Raw genomic sequence first — 21,581 nt, forward strand, 5'->3', positions numbered from 1 at the left:
AAGTTTCTTTGGAGCCACCTGCAACATAGACACATCCAACTAAAATTAGCATAAAAATCATTTTTCACTAAACACATAGTGTCATACCCTAATTTCGTTCGGGGACCATTGTTTGATAGCCTGCAACCTTTGCTTAACCGCTTCGAGGTACTTAACACCCATTGTTAGGTAATCCGTGAAGTTCCGCGGCATGCCAGAAGTCGAAAGGGAGCATTGTCGCAAAATTCGTGAAGTTCCACAACATTCCAGAGGTCAAAAAAGGGATTATTGCGCAATCTGTAAGGTTTCGTGACATTACGAAAAGAAAATAAGTGTCGTTACATAATCCATAAGGTTCTGTAACGTTACGAAAAAAGAATCAGCAAAAAAAGCAAAAAGGGGGTGTATTTAGTGAAAAGGGGTGTGTAAATAGCAACCAGACCCACTTGGGCCTTCCAAGATGTTCCAACAAAAGGCGGTGCCTTCTGGTGGAAGCAACCCAGCTCGCCTGGGCGAGCTGTGCGACAACCACCTCCCTCTTTTCCCCTATAAATAGGGGAAAAATGGTAGAGTAATTTCGTTCAGCCCTTCTGGTATTTAGGATTCTCTTGAAATTAGTGAGAAAAATTGTTTCCGTGAATAAAATCCAAGCTGAGGCGCTTCCGTAACGCTTCCGAGACGTTTTCGCGAGCGATTTCGTGAAGATTCTTCACCGTTCTTCATCGTTCTTCGTTCGTTCTTCGGTCTTCAACCGATAAGTTCCCGAAATCGAATCTTTCAATTCATTCTATGTACCCCTAGTGGTCCCCACTTGTTTCGCGAGCTTTTATTTTTATTTCGTTTGCTTTCCGTACCCCCTTTTGACGTGCTTTAACCATTTATTTAAGCCGTTTTCTCACCTAATCAAGTAATAAAATGAATTTCCACCGATCATTTGAGTTGTAATATCGTTTAATCTCTGTTAAAATAAAATCCAACCGATCTTTCACGTCGTAACCACGTTTAAAACCAAAAGAGGCAAAATAATAATAAAATAATCAAAATATATTTGAATAAAATAATCAAAAAAAATAATCAACCGGACGCTTTTTTTTGGGATTTTTCTTAATTGAATTGATTAATAACCCAAGTGAAACTAAGGCTAAAATCAACTCACAAATCAAGCTTTGTCCATAAAAATCACCTAAAAGCCGTTTTAAGGTTCAACGCCTTAAACGGTCCTCTTTGCTTTTATTGGTTAACGTGGACTTTCGAAAGCCTAGAGTCAACATGTAACTTTGTCACTACTTTCAAAAACCAAGAGATCATTAATGGTCCAATGCCTTAAATGTTTCTCTCCCTTCAAAAGAATCAAAAGGTCGTTCAAATGGTCCAACGCCTTAAACAACTTTTGTTTTTGGTCAAAATATATCTTGCAAAAAAGGATAAAAACAACTTAACCAACGTTCAGTTCTCAAAAGAACTGCGTAGGTCTGATTTCCTTATCACAATTGAGGAATAGGTAGGAGCAAGGGAAACACCCTTGTCGACCACAAAAAGATAAAAAAATACGATAAAGACATAAAAATGTAAAAGGGAAATAAAACAAATTGAATTCATATTTGCACACTTGATTAAAGGATGTCGTCCCTTGTGATGGGCGCGTGGGGTGCTAATACCTTCCCCGTGCGTAAATACAACTCCTGAACCTTTCACACTTAAAGTTCGTAGACCACACCTTTTCAATTTTTTTGACGTTTTCCTCGAATAAACGTTAGTGGCGACTCCGTGCATTTTCCTTTCTTGGAAGACGCACCCGTGAGTCTCGCGTCGCCCTCCTACCGAAGGGTAGGTTGCGACGTTGGCGACTCCACTGGGGATTTTTTTTAGAGAGTTAGGCCAATCAATCAGTGTGCATTCCTTACCATGACTTCTCTTTTGTTCTTTTTTCTTTATCGTTTTCCTTATGTTCTTGTATATATAAACTCTTTGATGCTTTTAGTGTGTTTTTGAAAGGTATGCAGCCATTTGAAAATGTCTAAAAAACGTTTGTACTACCTTTCCTTATCTTTCTTTGATAGAGCATGCGAATAAGGGAGATGTTGAACTGGTGGATGATTTAATATAGCTTTGCCTTTGTCAGTCGCTTGTTTCTTTAATATCTACTTCTCCTCTTCACTTACTACTTTCTTCTCCACTTCTTCATTAGTCATTACTTCATCATTTTGCTCATTTTCTTTTTCAACTCCTTTCTTTTCATCATTTTTTTCTACAATTCCTTCATTTTTCTTTTTTTTACCATCATCTTTCAAACCAACCATAGTCCCCCTCCTTGATGTAATCACTTTGCACTATTCCTTTGGGTTAACCTATGTGTTTGCTGAAAAAGATCCACTTCTATGCTCAGATAGTTGTTTTGCCAATTGTCTAACCAGAACTTTTTTAATGGAAGCATTAGTGTTCTTCTGGTTTAAGAAGGACAACAACATAAATTGTGTTAGAGTATCTTCCATCTTTGACATTCTATTTGGTTGAGCTTACGGTTGTTGTGGACCCCTATTTGTAGAACCTACATAAGAGTTGTTAGATGGACCTACAAAAGAAATGTTAGTGGGACCAAAATATGCATTATTATTTTATGGTCTCCAACTATAAGGATAATTTGAACCTGAGCCACCTCTGTAGTGCACAGCTCCGTGGAGGTAGACAAATATGTGTATGGATCCTCATGATCCATTCCACCAAAAGGGTGTGAACCAATCAAACTGAGTAGTGCTGACTTCAACTCCACAACCTTGTTGTTGAAAGGAGGAATGACTATGTTGCTGTAATGCTTTGGTCCTTGTTGATAAGCATAGTCACCAAGAGTTCTCCTTGGTGGTTTATTTCCTTCTCCTCCTCTTCCTACCATACTATCAATTACAAGTGGCTTTTCTAGTGAAGGAGAATCAATAGAAGAAGATTCACCCGGTGGCTTAGTGGTTGCTTGTTTCTTTTTCTTCCTATTATTTCTTTCAGTCTTGGTAATTTCCAGATCAAATGGCAATTTATCTGCAAGAAATTTACCTCGCATAAAGAAAAAAAAAAGAACACACTACAACAACCCCTAAGCACCAAGGTTAGCAAAAATAAAATATAACAAGAAAGAAATTATAAAAAAATTAAAAGAAATAAATACAAAAGTAAGGAAAACAACCTATCTAACTGATAATTTAAATTCAAAAGAAATGAGTGGGTGACTCAAGTCCTCGGCAACGGCGCCAAAAACTTATTAGATTATTGGCAAGCATACCAATGTTGTCGTAGGTTACAAATTCATAAAAAGAGATCGTCTCGACAGGGACGTGAGTTACTCAATTCCTCATAATAAAAGTAAACAGTTCAATAGTTATGTACAAATTTAATCGAAATATCATGGGTTTCTCTAACTAACGAAAAATAACTAAACTAACGGAATAACGAAAAATAATGGAATTTAGAGCGTTGGAAAAAAGTAAAATTACGGAAACAATAATAATGAATTTAATTAATTCAAGAAAAACTTAGGATTGGATTTCATCGTTCATACCCTTAGTATCCTAATAAGATTGACATATATGAATCATTTTCTAACATTACTGATGCACACATTAAATTACCTCAAATTGATCCCTCGCACTCGAGAATCCTAAGAATATTTACCGAATATCGATCCCTCGCATATGAAGTAAATATCCCAACATTGCAATCATAATTTTATGCTATTCACAATCAAAATGTTATGCTCTATTCCTAGCAATGTAACGTAAAGAGTAAATTCATTCAATTCAAATTCTAAGAGTAATTTCCAATCAAACTTAAAATCCAATTTCATGAAACTAGCTATCAAATAGAATCAAGCATTACAAACATAATGAAATCACCAATAATGAGTAGAAAAGATTCATACGTATATAAAGTATCAAAAGAGATACATAAGGGTACGAAGATTACATCCAATCCTTTGCAAAAACTAGTCGATCATTACGTAGAGCACAAGATCAACAGGAGAAATGACAAAGAATGCGGTCCACGATCATAACACTATAGTGCCCAAGCTCTACTTTCTCAATCCTTCTTCCTTGTTGGTGCTTCCTCTAGTTTCTCCACTGGTTATGCAGATTTTTCTCCATCCTTTGCATGGCATTTTATAGAAAAACAACCAAGAGGTGCAGACCAATTCGCCCAGGCGAGTTTCTTACTTAATGCTGAAAGCACTCACTCGCCTAGGCAAGTTAGTTACTTATGCCTGAAGAAACTTTATTAGCCCAGGTGGGCTGGTTGCTAGCCTGGGCGAATGAATGTCTGAAATCTTGGAAAAATGAACATTTGGCCCTTCCTTTTAACTTGGTTTCTGGATCCAACAAACAACCATCAAAACCTACAAAATCATGAATGAAACTTCCATATTTAAACAAAAACATTAGTAAATGTACAATATATAAAACAAATAGAAAGAAGGAAAGTTTATGAGAAAACTGTTACAATCGAAAGATAACTGCTAACATTTTAATATCAAAAATAACTAAATTATGGCACTTATGAGCTGCCACCAAACGTAAAATGAGACTTGCCTGGCCCTATGCTGGTTGGATAAAGATCCACCTTCAAGCTCTCAGCGTAGTACTGTCAGGTCTGCTTTTGGTCTATTTTAAGGTATAGTGTAGAGACAATAGCTCCGAGCTCATTTAACATTTTACTACCAATCAAAGCAAAATAAGAAGTATCTGCATCAACAATTAGGTACCTTACAATGAAACTCCGTGAGATCTTGTCCTGACCAAAGGTGGTCATTAAGTCGACATAACCTCTGGTTTCCACTCCCTCTCCAGCAAAACCAAGGAATGGTCCATAGTGTGGTTGAATCATGTCAAGTGAGACTTCAAATCTTTGAAATGTCTTCCAGTAAAATATATATGAGGAACTGCCTTGGTCGATAAGGACTTTAGACACCATGAAATTGGCGATGACAATGGAGACGACCATGGGGTCATCCTGGTTGATAGGGTTGATGTGTTTGAAATATCTGTCAGTGAATGTTATAGGAGGGAGGCTTCTCAGTGACTTCATGTTGACGTAGTTGATGTCAATATCTCTGATGGCGTGGAGATAACGCTTTCGGGACTAGCTAGATAGCCCTCCATAGGAAAATCCACTCGTGATGGTGTTGATTACACCTTTAATCTGCTAGCCAGGTTTGTCTTCTTACTCTTGTAGGGGTTAACATTCACGCCTTTGCGAGTGACACCTCTATCTCACTCTATCCTCCATTTGATCCCTCCTTCTATCAGCATTCTGGCTCTTTTGATGGTCGTCCTGGTGCCCCCTGAACATGCCTCCAATTTGGTTGTCATCAGATTTCTTTACAAACTGGGCTAAGTATCCAACATATATGAGTTCCTCGATCTTGTCCTTAAGGGCCCAACAGTCTTCAGTATTGTGGCCATGGTTGTGATGGCATCTGCAATGCTTGGTTTTGTCCAGTCTAGGTCTGGGAGGATGTATGGCTGGTAACTTTATGGGTATCTCCACATTGAAGGCTTCTTGAGAATAATGGCTCGAATTGTTGTTAAGGGTGTATAACTCTCATACCCCAATCCCCTCGGAAGAGGCTGACGATTGTCTAGTTTATGCTGCTTGTCTGACTTGTGTGAGTCGGTCCTTGGGCTGTTTTTTCCTTTCTCCCACTTTTGTCCAGTCTATCAAACTTTGTTTTTGAACCTTGACATTTCTTCCATCTGAATGTAACCTTTGGCTCATTCTCGTAACTCATCAATGTTGTTAAGAGGCTTCTTGCACAGACTGCCAACGAACTTACCAGGTTGCAGGGCGAGCAGCATGGAGTGTAATGTCACCTCAAGATTAAGATTCCTAATTTGGACAACAAGTCTACCAAACCTATCCATGAACTTGCAAAATGACCCATTGTCTGCCTGAAGTAAACTGGACAAGGTAGTCGAAGTTAGGCGGTGTGACCAGCTCATTACATATTGAGAACTAAAGCATTCAAAAAAGGTGTCAAAGTTGTCTATTGACCTTGGAGGGAGTCCTCTATACCATGTCAATGTCGCCCCCTTAAGGGACGTAGGGAAGACTCAACAAAAGATCGCGTCGTCATTGGTGTAGAGATTAGCCTAGGTAAGGAATCCATCCATGTGTATGTCTGGATCGGTGGTTTCGTCATAGCGCTCTAGGTTAAGCGGCTTTCAACCTAAGGGCAGGTCGAGCTCCATGATTCGATCGACAAAAGGATGTCGTTGAGTCATTCGTCCTTCATGACAATGTGCATGTGAGATGTTGTTATCATCTAGGGCATTGTTGGTTTAATGGGGATGGGATTTACCCTGGGTACGCTCATTGATCATGTGAATGAAGTGTTCGTTCCCTTGGGGGAGTCTAACATGAGCCTCTAACTCGTCGTGGTTAGCCTTCAATTTTTTGAGTTCCTCCTCATGGCCGAAAGTGTCATTGTCTACCAGGGTAGACCGTTGTCAGGACGCCATAGGGGAAGTTTTACCACAGCCCCACAATGGACGCCAAATGTACTTATCAAAATCTGGAGTAGGTTGACATCAGGGTAGACCGTTGTCAGGATAGGCTTCATGATCTACTATGTCGAATCTAAAAATGTCCTCTACCAGAGGAATGAGAGGGAGTACCTACAAAAGGGACTCCGATGCTCAATTAAGTATGTGAGTGAGTTGAGAATAAATGAAAAGTGAAGGTAGAACCTGATTATTTATAACATTGGACAAGAGCCTTGGGCCTTTGACTGTTAAGGTTGTTATAACAACATAACAACTCTATAGATAATTCATAGTCACTTGATAAACAAATACCTGTAATTTGATAAGAGAATAATAACATTATCATTAGAATTCAAATATATCAACAACTTATCACCCAACAACCTAGCTACCGAGTAAGTAATGACCATGCTCTGATACTAGGACTAACGAGGAGGATTGACATGTATATTTTAACATTACGTCAATTTGTGGACCTCTGAAAGTACAAAAAGAAATAACTAAAAAATAACAACTGGACTTTGAAATGTGAAAAAATAAGTAACTTATTTGATTGATTGAGTTGAAGGTCCTTTACATAATCTCATTTTCATTCTTATTTATCATTAATGTTATTATTTATACTTAAACAATAAATTATATATCAAAATAACTACCTATGAATGTGTATAGAATTCTAGCTTGTCACTAACTCCACGATTTCCAAATTAGCTGATAAATTCCCCGTTCGACTCGCTTCAATAGTCTTTATCTTGCAACCGCTTCCACTACATTCTTTATTTTTTCAAGCATATTTTGGAGCAATTTGTTTAAATTTATTTATTAAAATAAATATTTTATTTTAATAAAAATATTTTTTTACTTTTTACTGTGTTTTTGTAAATTATTTATGCTTAAAAAAGAATTTTTTATTTATTTTAAGAAGTAAATCATATATATTTCTTAAAAAAAACTCTTACATAAAAATATTTATTTAAAAAAAAATAAGTTTAAACCATCTCACTCTTAATCTCAACTGGAGATCATATTAAAACGGACTTATCTCCTTAATTATCGTTTGGCAACATCCATCAATCTCTTTCAAATTTAATTTATATTCTATTATCAAAATATATTAATTATCGGAAAAATCAAATATTAAGCCAAAACGATAATAGTAAATCCTTATGTTTACACTTTTATTCGGCTAAACATTCAACTTGGGCTCATAACAAAATTTTGAGTGCTAACAAGATGGCCTTTGACTAAATGGTAGGACCTTAATGGTATGATCAGAAATTGATGATATCAAATTCGGGGTCCATTCATTCATTTTCTATTATAATAAAAAGGTAGAACATGTACATCTCTAGACGAGTAACTTCAAAGTCCTCAACCTGATTTTGATCAACTTCATTCTTCGCAGTCCCTACCTTGTAATCTAATCGATCCTCTCCATGATTCTCTCTTTTTCCTTTCTCTTTAGCATCCATGCAATAATAGAAACCACTACTCCATCTCTGGCATCCAACACTCCTACACCCAGCACCCACGTGAACCCAATATGGGCTTCCTCATGAGCATGGACCCCGTAGATCGCTCTTTTCCACTTGTGTACACTATCTGCACCATGATTACACTTTACTACTAGCTCTTGTTTGTTCAAAGCGATTATCAAGTTAGATTTGTCCATAACAAATGTCTGTTTGTTGTATATATATCAATTGGTAAAAAAAATTTGTTTGACTATTTAGTAAATAATTTTTTTTATTAATTTCTAATATATATTTTTAAACGCTTAAAATAATAACTTCTAACTTTTTATATTTTCTTTCACTTTTATGTTTAATATATTTATTTATTTTTTATTATCTTTTTTAAATAAATTATGATTTTATTATTTATCTGTCATTTTATATTTTGCATCTATTTTAACCGTTAGTTTTATTAAATATTTATAACTTAATAAGTTATTTTTTTTTAACTTCTAACTAATTTTTTAACTTATAATTAATTTTTTAGCTAATTTTTTTCAAACATAACCTATATCGAGTCTATGAAAACTGACAGGGAAAGTGGTTGATGATGGTAATGATAGCTAGCAAGCTTCTCAACACACGGGACATCTCGAGCTTAATTGACAATAAAAACAAATTCGACGATTTATCTGATTTTTGCATGGAATTTTCGTTGTCTATCTCTAATTTCTCTTTCTAGTCTATCTGTTACATAGTGTTCCAAAACATTCGGCAATTGCACTTTACTTTCTCTTCTGTGGCATTTCCATGTGACATTGTTCAGATTTGGATATGGAATTCGATGGTTTGCTGATTTTCTGCATGGAATTTTCAATATTATAACATGCTCTTGACAATTCTTTTTTTTTTTTTTTCAAATGCTTTTAACTGGGAATTTGCAAGATTCGGAACTGAGGCTTCCGTCTTCTATTTAACTTTTCTTTTGCTGGGGTTGATTTATGTAATTCCTGCAAAATTGAATAAAAAAAACACTTTTTTTTTCAAAATAACTATTTTCTTTTCACAAAACAAATATACCATGAGAAGAGTAATTCATATAGAATCAAAACAATTTTGTATCAGGAAATTAGACATGTCAGAGAGAGAGAAATAGCTTTGAAACTTAGCAATCAGTCAATGAAAATTAGACACTTAAGACTTTAATTTCAGCAACAAGGTGTGTTTGATTTGTTAAAACTTATGGTACTGAATCGGACAAATATTTGTGTCCTATCTTTGATTTGAAAAAAATTCATGGGACAGCACAAATTAATCGGATGAGGACTAGACAAAAACTCAATTTCTTGTTAGAAAATCAAATAACTTTTTGTCTCATTACAAAATATTCAAAAGACACGCATACCCTTATATGTCTCTTTTTTTCTCGCTCATTATCTTATCGGTTAGCTGCAATAACGGTAATGTGTCATGTATTTCGAGTTCACATTATCTATTAGCTACAATTAGCTACAATAATCACTTATCATGTATTTTGAATTCACATTATCCACTAACTACAATAATTCTACAATGAAAAATTCTGCAACTGGGTCTCCTACATTCTCCACTCAGCGAAGTTGTCCTTCCTTGTCAATGGTAGATCGATGGGTTTCTTTTCTTGCAAAAGAGGTGTGAGACAGGGAGACCCACTCTCCCCCCTCCTTTTTTGTCTAGCCAAAGAGGTTTTGAGTCGTGGTATAAGCAAGCTAGTGACTTTGAATAAGCTCTCTCTCAATAATGGCCCTAGTAATTCAATCCACCCCTCTAATGCCTTGTTTGTCAATGATGTCCTTGTTTTCTGCAAGGGGACCTCAGGCAACCTCAATAACTTAGTCAATCTGCTCAATCACTATGGATCAAATTTGGGTCAGATTCTCAACCTTCACAAGTGCAAGTTCTACTCTTCCCCTCTATCATCGGCCAGGCTATGTGCAATCAAATCCATTCTCAGGTTCCAACAAGGAAACTTTCCTTTTGACTGCCTTGGAATCCCTTTCCTCCAAGGTATCCCGTGAAGGCAGCACCTTCAATCAATATCAGACAGAATCAATGTAAAAATTGCTTGTTGGAAAGGCAATTTACTTTCTATAATGGGGAGAATGTAGCTAGTCAAGTCGGTTATCTCAGGGATGCTTGCTTACAACTTTAATGTTTATCGTTGGCCAAAGTGTGGAAGCAAAGCTTCCAAGTTTATTTTGATGATGCCAAAGACTCAAGATAAGAATCAAGATTCAAGCAAGTTTCAAGAATCAAAGAGTCATTCAATCAAGATTCAAGTAAAGATTCAAGTAAAGATTCAAGAGAAGACTCAAGATATGCAAGAACTTCAAGAAAAGTATCAAGATAAGTATAAAAAGATTTTTTCAAAGAAAAGATTGAATAGCACAATTTGTCCAAAAAAAATTTTTAAATAAAAATCTTTTTACTAGAGTTTTTACTCTCTGGTAATCGATTACCATAAGGCAGTAATCGATTACCAGAAGCCCAAACAGTTTTAAAACTGTTTTACAAAGTAGTAATTGATTACCATGGGCATGCAATAGATTACCAATGTTTTTGAACGTTGGATTTCAAATTTCAAGAGTCACAACTTGTGATAAAACATTTTCAAACTTGTGTAATCGATTACACAACATTTGTAATCGATTAGCAGTGTTTCTAAACGTTGGTTTTCAAATCTAAACATGAAGAGTCACATTTATTGATGTGTAATCGATTACACTATAATGATAATCGATTACCAGTGACTGGTTTTGAAAAATAAATTTCCAAGAGTCACGATTTTTAAAGTGACTAGTTTTTGAAGAATTTGCCAAGAGTCACAACTTTTAAAGTGACCAGTTTTCAAAGAGAGTCACAACTTTTAAGTGACTAGTTTTCAAGAGAGTCATAACTTTTAAAGTGACTAGTTTTGAAGAAATTGCCAAGAGTCACAACTTTTAACATGGTTTCTTCAAGAGCCATCAAATGGCTATAAATATGTGACCATGACACGAATTTCATAAGATACTGATTATTGAATCATTCTCAACATCTTTCTAAAAGTTTTTGTTCAATACTTGCTTTGTCAAGAAAAGTTCATTGGGAAAAAACTTGTGCTATTCTATTTTTCTCTTCTCCTCCATTCTTACAAAAAGCTTTTCAAGAGACCTACTCTTGGTGACTATTTTTCAAGAGAAGGTCTTCTTGGCTAAACACTGGACTCAAAAGACTAACCGCTTTTGGGTTCATTGCAAGAAGCAGTTTTGCTTCTTGGTTGATCACTGGATCCAAAAGACTAACCACTTTTGGGTTCATTGCCAGAAGTGGGTACAACTTCTTGGTTGTTATCACTGGACTTAAAAGACTAACCGCTTTTGGGTTCATTGCAAGAAGTGGGCATAACTTCTTGGTTGTAATCACTGAACACAAAGGAGGGGATTCCTTTGTGGTTCATTGCTTGTAAAGGATTTTACAAGGATAGTGGAAATCTCAAGCGGGTTGCTTGGGGACTGGATGTAGGCACAAATTGTGGCCGAACCAGGATAAATCCGGTTTTGCATTCTCTCTTCCCTTATCTCTTTTACTTTTTGTTGTCTTTACATTTTCGCAAGTTATTTTCCTTCATTTATTATTTCAGTAACTTGTTAACAAAGAAATAATTGAATTTAGGGAATAATTAAGAAAGGGAATATTTTAATTAGGAATAGTCAACAAAATATTAATTCAACCCCCCTTATTAATATTTCTAAGGCCACTTGTCCAACACAAAGAATATGTTGAAAGATCTTGACACTTGGATTAAAAAATTTATCTGGTTTGGGGACAGTAAAACTAGGAAAATGGTCACGGTACCTTTGAATGTGATTTGTAAGTCGTTGAAGCATGGTAGGCTTGGCTTAAGATCTTTCAAAAGACTAAATGAAGTTGCTCTCATCTATTTTGCTTGGAAAGTTCTATCTTTGAACGCTCCTTTGACCTACTTCTTGAAAAATAGATTAACCAGAAACTTTTGGGAGCCAATTTATAGGAAGTCTTTTCTCCGGCTAACTTTTAAATTCTCTTTGCCTATCTTATACAATGAAGCTGTTTGGCAAATCGGTAATGGCAATAATATCAATTTCTAGACAGATAGGTGGCTTTCAACTAGCATTGCTGATCAATTAAATATCCCTACTAAGGTCTCTCCTAAGTTGGTCTCTTCTGTGAGTCTGTTTCTATTTAATGGCTCTTGGCAAATCCCAAAAGCTTTCAAGAGAATGTTCGCTGGCCTTGCTCATGATATTGCTAAATTTCATGTGTCACTAAATGGTGGAGATGATAACTTAATTTGGTCTTCATCTTCTGATGGCCAATTGACTCGTAAAGAGGCTTACAGGTTTTTCTTCCCAAATGATAATGTTGCTCACTCATTTTTCTCCATCCTCTGGGATAGTTCAATACCTCCCTCTAAAAGCTTTATCATATGGCGTGCTTTCCATGGAAAGCTCCCGACGGATGAGAATCTTCCAAGACGTATAACTATCTTGGCATGTAGCCTCTACCTTGCTAAGGAAGAATCTTCTAAACACCTGTTCCTTAACAGTTCGTTTGCAACCCATCTTTGGAGCTGGATTGGGACTTTATTACTTAAGCAAATTGATACTTCTTCAATTCCTTCTTTATTGAATGTGGTATCGTGCCATGGTAGCAAGAAAATTAAAATTGTTAAATTGGCAGCCATCACTTTTGTCTTTTGGAGCATTTGGTATTGCAAGAACCAAACCAGATTTGATAACTTTCTCCCTGGAATCAACAACATTATTTGTAGCTTGGGAGGGCAACAACATGATTGCTTGTGGCAACAACTCTATAGAGGAATTTCAAATCCTTAGTAACTTTGGAGTCCTTGTCCACCCATTCAGAGCGCCAGCAATCAAGGATGTCATTTGGGAAAAGTCGCAGCTTGGTTGGATTAAGGCCAACATTGATGGAGCAACAAAGGGTAGTCCTGGCCCTGCGAGGTGTGGGGGCATGTTCAGAGATCATAGGGGCTTTAATTTTAGAAGCTTTGTCATCTATATTTGTAGAGTTTCAAGCCAAAAGATAAGGTGCATGCATATTGGAAATTGGATTTTTATCACTAAGGTTTAGGTGACTTAAATGTAAGTTGAAGATTGCATTTTACTAGATGAACCTTAGTTGAATGGATGCATTGGAAGTTGATTTTGTTTCAACTTCCAAGAGAGCTTATTTATTATAGTTGGTGGCAATCTTCACTATAAATAGAGAAGACAGTCAGTGGAGAAATACAACATATGAAGAGAGAGTGTGTGAGAAAAGAGATTGTGAATCAAAGTCACTTTGTTGAGAGAAAAGTGTCTTTGTATGAGAGTGTTATCATTTCTTGTAACTATTGAGTGGGGTACTCGAGTTTGTATAGTGATACACTATTTTGGGTGGGTTACAATCTTGTAATCATTCTTGTGATAGTGAAAATATTTTTGAGACGATTCTGTTTCTGTGGATGTAGGCAAAAGGTGTCGAACCACATTAAATTCTTGTGTTTGTTATTATTTTTTAGACAATCTTGTAATCATTCTTGTGATAGTGAAAATATTTTGTGTGTGTTCTCATGATCCTTTGTGGGTGTGAGTAATTTTATTTGTGAGAGCGTTGATTATCCAACAGTGGTATTAGAGCTATGGCCAGAAGAATGCAAAGGTTCGAGATGGGGGAGAAGACATCATGAGGGTACAAATATGTTGGCTCAAAGTGGGGATGCAAGGTGTACAAGGGGAGACACTTGGTGTTGTGAGAACAAAAACATAAAGGTAATCTTTGCTATTTGGATAGACAAGTCTTGAAGAGGAACCATGATAGCAAAGTGAAGAAGAAAATAAAGTTTTCTAATGTTGTGGAAGTGTTGGGAGATACTTCTATTGGAGGGGGAGTTTGTTCGCTTTCAAATTAATTGAAGGATATTTCTGTTTTGGCTTGAGCGGGAGAAATAGAGTTTCAAGCCAAAAGATAAGGTGCATGCATATTGGGAATTTGATTTTTATTACTAAGGTTTAGGTGGCTTAAATGCAAAGTGGAAGATTGCATTTTACTAGATGAACCTTAGTTGAATAGATGCATTGGAAGTTGTTCTTGTTTCAACTTCCATGAGAGCTTATTTATTATAGTTGGTGGCAATCTTCACTATAAACAGAGAAGAGAATTAGTGGAGAAACACAACACATGAAGAGAGAGTGTGTGAGAAAAGAGATTGTGAACCAAAGTCATTTTGTTGAGAAAAAAATGTCTTTGTGTGAGAGTGTTATCATTTCTTGTAACCATTGAGTGGGGTACTCAGGAAACCCTTAAAATTTACATGTGGTATCAAGCAAGGTTATAAAATTTATGATTCTCCAAAAATGATATATTTTATCACAATTATGTATAAACCCTAATTATAAAATTTATCAATTTTATTTTTTTTATTGTAAGTATGGAATTTTATATCAAAAAAAGAGTATCCATTGAATTGGTTTTCAAATTGTCGTAGTCATCATTCGTTTAATGCATTATGTAATAAAGATACCCGTGATATAATGAAATTTATCACAATATGAGGAAGGCAATTTTGGAGAAAGGCATGTATAATTAATTTCACTATGGACAAAGTGATTTGTACGAGGAAGTGGTACTATTGCGTTGCATGAACAAATTGAGGTGTGGTGTGCCACGTACCCATCATTGGCCACATTCACTTCAAAGTCCCCACCTTTCACTACATGGCATCGCATCATGGTGGTAACTTATATTTTTTAATTAATAGCTTGGTTTCTTGAGAGTACTGCAATGCAAATTCTGATTTTCTTAAAGAGCGGTAATGTAATCCACTGTTAATGGAAGACAAACAATGTTTTATTGCTATTAGCCTCCAATTAGTATACGCTTGAATTGCGGGTGTTGTGAATAACATGCACCAGTATTCCTACTACCTAATTATTGGTCACCTTTGTTAAGTTTTTGACGTCTTCAAATATAGATTAACAGCAGTAAGTGTATGATGGATTTGTTATCATTAAAGTGATCAAATTTATAAGGTTATTTAATTTTAAATTAATGATTATTTTAATTACTGGTAGAATAATGGATACTAAATTATATGGTTATTGGTTTACAGATACATTGAAATTCATTGTTATAAGACATTTATGGATCACCCAAAGGTTGATTAGTAGTTTATATAATCAATGAATATAATTGTAGGTAATTTGTGTGTACCATTGGTTTATTTATATACCCAAAGGTAGTAGGTACTACTAATTTGTGTATATTTAATTGTCAAATAACGTTAAGAGTTTTCGATGCAATCTTACCCCTCAAGGGCATTGGATAGAAGACTCCACGAAGATTGGGCCAAAGATGCAAGAGAAGGCCTTAGGGTTCTCATGAGCCTTAGGGTAGATTTTGGGCCCATGGGCTAAGTATGAGCCCACTTATCTTTGTACATATTAGATTAAAGTTTCATTAATTTTGGGTCTTGTATTTAGGGGTCCATAATGTAGGTAGGGTACCCTAGAAATATAGGATTTTTCAGCCCTTGTATTTTAGGACACCTAGACTAGTTTTTGTATTAGGGGTAGTTTTGTAATTTCACATGAACTAAGTGAATATTTGATGTGTGTGTTGGAAAATAAAATTTAATTGAATTGGTAGAAGCCCAATCCAATTAAATTTTAGAGGGAAAGGTGAGCATTTGCTTACTACACCCTATTGTCACATCATATAGTCACACCTTGTGCATGTCTTTCATGCTTTACATGTCTCATGACACCTAAGCACACTTAGTGAAGAATCTTGGAATTGATCTTGGATTAGTGGGCTGAACCATAACTAAAATTCACTAATCATAATTAGTGAAATTTTGGCTCCAAAGTTTGGCTCCACAAATTCAATTTCAAATTCAAGTGAAATTTGAATTGAAATTCAAATTTCCCTCCAATTTTGTGTGACACTTAGGCAATAAATAGAGGTCATGTGTGTGCATTTTTTTAACTTTGATCATTTGAATATTAAACTTCAGATTTCAAAGCTCTTTTAGAGCACAAAATTTCATGCTCTTCTCTTCCTCTCCCTTCATTCATCTCCTTCTTCCTCCAAGCTCTTATCCATGGCCTCCTATGGTGGTGAGCTTCTTCTAGACTCATCTTCTCCTTGAAGTGGCATCTTCTCTCTCTCTTCCTTCTCCATTCCACTGCCATTCATCTTCCAAGAAGCAAATGAATCAATTGATGAAGAAGATCCTAGGCCTACAAGCTCTAATGAAGCTTACATCATGTGGTATCAAGAGCATCTTCATATAGGTGATTTTTTTTTGCTTCCTCTATCTTTTTGTTCGGTGAATTCTCTTTAATTCCTTGTTTTTCATCTTATTCTCCATGTATATCCTCCATTGTCTTGTGGTTTGGTGCTGTTTATAGTAGATTCAAAAAAAATAAACCGATTAAATCTTAGATCTACACTTGTTCTTGCATTTCTATGGTTCAAATTTTGTAGATCTACTCTTGAATCATGTTTTTGTGTTGATTTTAGGTTCTATCATTTTTCATTAATAATATTCTTGTGCTGAACCTTAGATCTAAATTTTCTTCCAAAATATTGATTAGAAAAAAAAAACACAAAAATTTAAGTGTAAATCACTTAATCCATGTTGTCTTAGAGTCATGTTTAGTTATAGTAATTGTCACATTATGTTCTAAGTTTGTGTTGAATTTTTATTTTGTTGATTGAATTCTAGATACATTTGTTCATGTATTCTTGTCATTCTTAGCCTATCTTTTGAATTTTGAGTCTAATTCATGCATGTTATTTAGTTTATAACATGTTCTAAATCAATTCCTAGAAGTAGTCTTGTTGTTGAACTCTTTTTTTTTTTTTTTTTCTAAGTTTCCTACATGATGCCTATGATGAAGTAATGTTGTGGTGCTGAGTTGTGGTTGGATTTGTGAATCAAATAAGTCTTAAGCTCTCTTGAATTGTGTTATTCAAGATAATTGAGCATAAGCAAACACAAATTATAACTATCCAAGCCTTAAGCAACATAAACACTACTCTTGATTTCTAGGTTGAAATCGCTGGTGCTGGCATCTTGAACATACGAACTTGTATAAATTACTGGGAATTGGTCACTACTTATTTTGAGCTAAAAATTTTCTTGAATTTTCTAGACATCTGGACCAAAATTATAAAAAAAGAACCAAGTGATTTGGATAAAAGGAAAAGAATAAGAAAAAACATACAAATTGGCAGAAAAATCAATGTCTAGGAAAAAAAAGTGAAAGGGAAGTGTGCTTGTTGTTTTGGCTCAAAATTTGTTCTATAATTGGTGTCTATTTTATACCAATCCTAGTTCTGAAATTTCAATTGAAAATTAGTGAAAATAAGTGCCAAAACAAGAGGTTTCTGGAGTCTTTTTTTTAGTTTTTCTACTCTACTCTAAAGCCATTCTAGGTTTCTCTTTGAGTCCTAGCTTGCTTTTGTGTGCCTTTCATTGCTTTAATTGTTGAATAATCCTTGAAAATTTGTCTTGTTGAAACTCTATTGGTTTAGGCTTCATTTCATTTTTTTTTGGTCTTTGATTATTGCTTGTCTCTTTGTGTCCTTGCTTGTGAGTTGCCATATAGGGAATTGGAAAGGAGGATTGGTGCCATACCTTGAAGAATTTGAGTTAAGAAGCAAGGGGCCAACCACCTTAAGAGCTATTGGACTAAGAAACACTTCAAATTGAGTGAAACACCAAAGAGAGAATAGCCACCACAATTGAGGACTTTTTTTTTTGTAATTGGCAATTTGCTTTGCTTTCAAATTTTGTAACAAAAAGGCCTTTCATTGGAAGTAAGTTGGGAGCCTCCAATAGGTCACCCTACTTCCATTTGCGTGTAATAATTTTAGGCAATTTTCCCTTAGGATAGTAAGTGTTTTGTTGGGAACCTTAATGAGGTCCTCCAAACACTCTTAGGATCCGCCTAGTTTGCATTTCTGTCACTTTAATTTCTTGCTTACTTTCATAGCTTATTTCCTTTACTCTTCATTGTCAAACCACCTAGGTAGCTTGCCTTTTACCAATTAGTTTTTACCTTATCTTTCACATCTCTTTTAGTGTTTATTTTGTCTAGTTTCAACCATAGTTTCTTTTACCTTTTGTTTTCAAACCCCTAACAAGAAAGAACCATAACTTAGGAACCAACATGAGTCTTCATTCTTCATCTAGTGTTAATGGTGAGGGTTCTACTCCTAAGGACCCCTTGTATAAGATATTAGATGAGTTGAGATCCCCTAAGTTGTGGAAATAAAAACAAGAGAGAAAAGAAAAAGGTAAAAAAAAGAGTGGAAGAAATAAGTCAAGATGAAAGAGAGAAAATAAGAGAGGAAAAAAGAAGAAAAATAATGAAAGAAATGAAAAGAGAAAAACATGCCTCCTATAGTAGTCATGACTCTTGCAAAAGTTTAAGTGAAGAACTTAGTGACTATTATAGAGGGTGCCATAGTTCACATGCTAAACATCACTCACAAAGAAGAGAAAAGGATAGAAGGCCTCAAGAGGTTAACATTAGCCTCCCATATTTCCATGGAAAAGATAATGTTGAGGCCTACTTAGATTGGGAAATGAAGGTTGAACAACTCTTTGCTTGCCATCATATTAGCGAAGAGAGAAAAGTTCCATTGGCTACCCTTAGCTTTCAAGGGTATGCCCTTTATTGGTGGACTTCCCTTGTTAGGGAACGAAGGATTCATGGGGATCCTCCAGTAGAGTATTGGAATGATCTTAAGAGTGTCCTTAGGAAGAGGCACATTCCCTCCTACTATGAAAGAGAGCTTATGGACAAGCTCCAAAGGCTTAGACAAGGGAGTATGAGTGTTGAAGAATATAGACAATAAATGGAACTACTCCTTTTAAGAGCTAGACTTAGGGAGGAGGAAAGAACAAGCATAGCTAGGTTCCTTAGTGGGCTTAATATGGAAGTGAGGGACAAGGTTGAACTCCTTCCATATAGGGACCTAGATGAGCTAGTCCAACTTTGTATAAGAGTGGAGCAACAACTTTAAAGAAAGCCTTCTTCAAAATCTTATGGCTCTCACTCTTATCCAAGGAAGGACCAAGCCCATGGAATTTTAGGGGCTGCACCTTCAAAACCCAAGGAAGATAAGGGTAAGACCATAGAGAAATACACCCCTAAGACTAGTTCCCAAGAAAGGACTAGCAACATTAAATGCTTTAAATGTCTTGGGAGAGGTCACATTGCCTCTCAATGCCCCACAAAGAAAACCATGATCATGAGGGGTCAAGACATTTATAGTAGTCAAGAGGAGACTACTTCTTGCCCTTCCTCTAGTGGAAGTGAAGATGAAGTAAGGGGTGAAGAGTCTAGTGAAGAAGTCTACCCCCATAATGAAGGTGACCTCTTAATGTTTAGAAGGCTCCTTGGAGGTCAATCTTGTGATCTACCTCAATCCCAAAGAGAGAACATCTTTCATACAAGATGCAAAATTTTAGATAAAACTTGTTCTCTCATTGTGGATAGTGGATCTTGTTGCAATTGTTGTAGCACAATATTAGTTTCCAAGTTGAACCTCACTATCATTCCCCACCCAAAACCTTATAAACTTCAATGGCTCAATGAGCAAGGGGACATGATAGTTAACCAACAAGTGAAGGTACCTTTCTCCATTGGGACATATAAGGATGAAGTTAATTGTGATATAGTTCCCATGGAGGCAAGACATATTCTTTTAGGAAGGCCATGGCAATTTGATAGGAAGATAATTTACAATGGCCTAACTAATGAAATTACCCTAACCTATCTTGGCACTAAATTTGTGTTGCATCCTCAAACACCTTCAAAGGTGCCCAAAGATCAACTAACTATGAAAGATAAGAGGGATGAGGAAGAAAAACTAGAAAAACAAAAGAAAAAGAAGGATAGTAAGGCCTTGTCTTCAAAGGCCAAAGGGAAGGAAAATGAGGAAAAGGATTCCTCCTAGAAGATTGTTAAGAAGAAAAATCATTTTGCAACAAAAGGTAATATTAAAAGGGCACTCCTTCTTAAACAATCTTTCTACCTTCTCCTATCAAGGGAAACATCCCTTAGCACCTTCATACCTCTTGAGCTTGAGGTTATTCCTCAAGTAAAGAAATTGTTGGATGAGGGTTTGGTTTGCAAGAGCTTAAATCCTTGTGCTTTGTGGGTGCCTAAAATAGGTATTATTAGGCACCAAATCCCTATGATAGGTGGTATGATGAATGTGTTGAGTGGTGCAACACTCTTTTATAAAATCACTCATGCACCACCCAACATCTTCATTATTTGTGTACATAGGGACTCATTAGGTAGGTTTGTTCTTATTTTTTGTTTCAATGCAAACCTAGGTGCTCATGTGGGACACCTTAGGTTTGTCGTAATTTTTTGTAGGAATAATCAACATGAAAATAAAGAAAAAGGTATGTTTTATTCCATTACTTTCCTTAACTTTTTAAATAGTGATCAAGGGCTTCCCATGGACCCTAAGAGAATAAAGGTCATTCCTGAGTGGCCTACTCCACCAATTATAAGGGAAATTTGTGGCTTCTATATCTTAACAAACTTTTACAAAAGGTTTGTCTCATATTTTTCTATACTTGTAGCACCACTCATTGAGTTGGTGAGGAACTATATTCTCTCATGGGAAGATGGCAAGGAAAGGGGTTTTCAGTCCTTATCGTACTCTAAAATATCCAACATCACTAATACATATGTTTTTATTCTTTTTACAGGTGTTGAGGAAAGAATCCATGAGTTTCAAGAACCTTTGGATTTGAGGTCAAATCCTTTTCAAGGGGGAGGGAATGATGCAATCCTACCCCTCAAGGGCATTGGATAGAAGACTCCAAGAAGATTGCGCCAAAGATGCAAGAGAAGGCCCTAGGGTTCTCATGAGCCTTAGGATAGATTTTGGGCTCATGGGCTAAGTACAAGCCCATTTATCTTTGTACATATTAGTAAGGTTTCATTAATTTTGGGCCTTGTATTTAGGGCTCCATAATGTAGGTAGGATACCCTAGAAATATAGGATTTTTCAACCCTTGTATTTTAGGGCACCTAGACTAGTTTTTGTATTAGGGGTAGTTTTGTAATTTCACATGCACTAAGTGAATATTTGATGTGTGTGTTGGGAAATAAAATTTAATTGAATTGGTAGAAGCCCAATCCAATTAAATTTTAGAGGGGGAGGTGAGCATTTGCTTACTACACCCCATTGCCACATCATATAGTCACACTTTGTGCATGTCCTTCATGCTTTTCATGCCTCATGACACCTAAGCACACTTAGTGGAGAATCTTGGAATTGATCTTGGATTAGTGGGCTGAACCATAACTAAAATTCACTAATCATAATTAGGGAATTTTGGCTCCAAAGTTTGGCTCCACAAATTCAATTTCAAATTCAAGTGAAATTTGAATTGAAATTCAAATTTCCCTTCAATTTTGTGTGACACTTAAGCTATAAATAGAGGTCATGTGTGTGCATTTTTCAACTTTGATCATTTGAATATTAAAATTCAGATTTCAGAGCTCTTTTAGAGCACAAAATT

Source organism: Glycine soja, chromosome 9 (assembly GCF_004193775.1).
Source record: "Glycine soja cultivar W05 chromosome 9, ASM419377v2, whole genome shotgun sequence".
NCBI lineage: Eukaryota > Viridiplantae > Streptophyta > Magnoliopsida > Fabales > Fabaceae > Glycine > Glycine soja.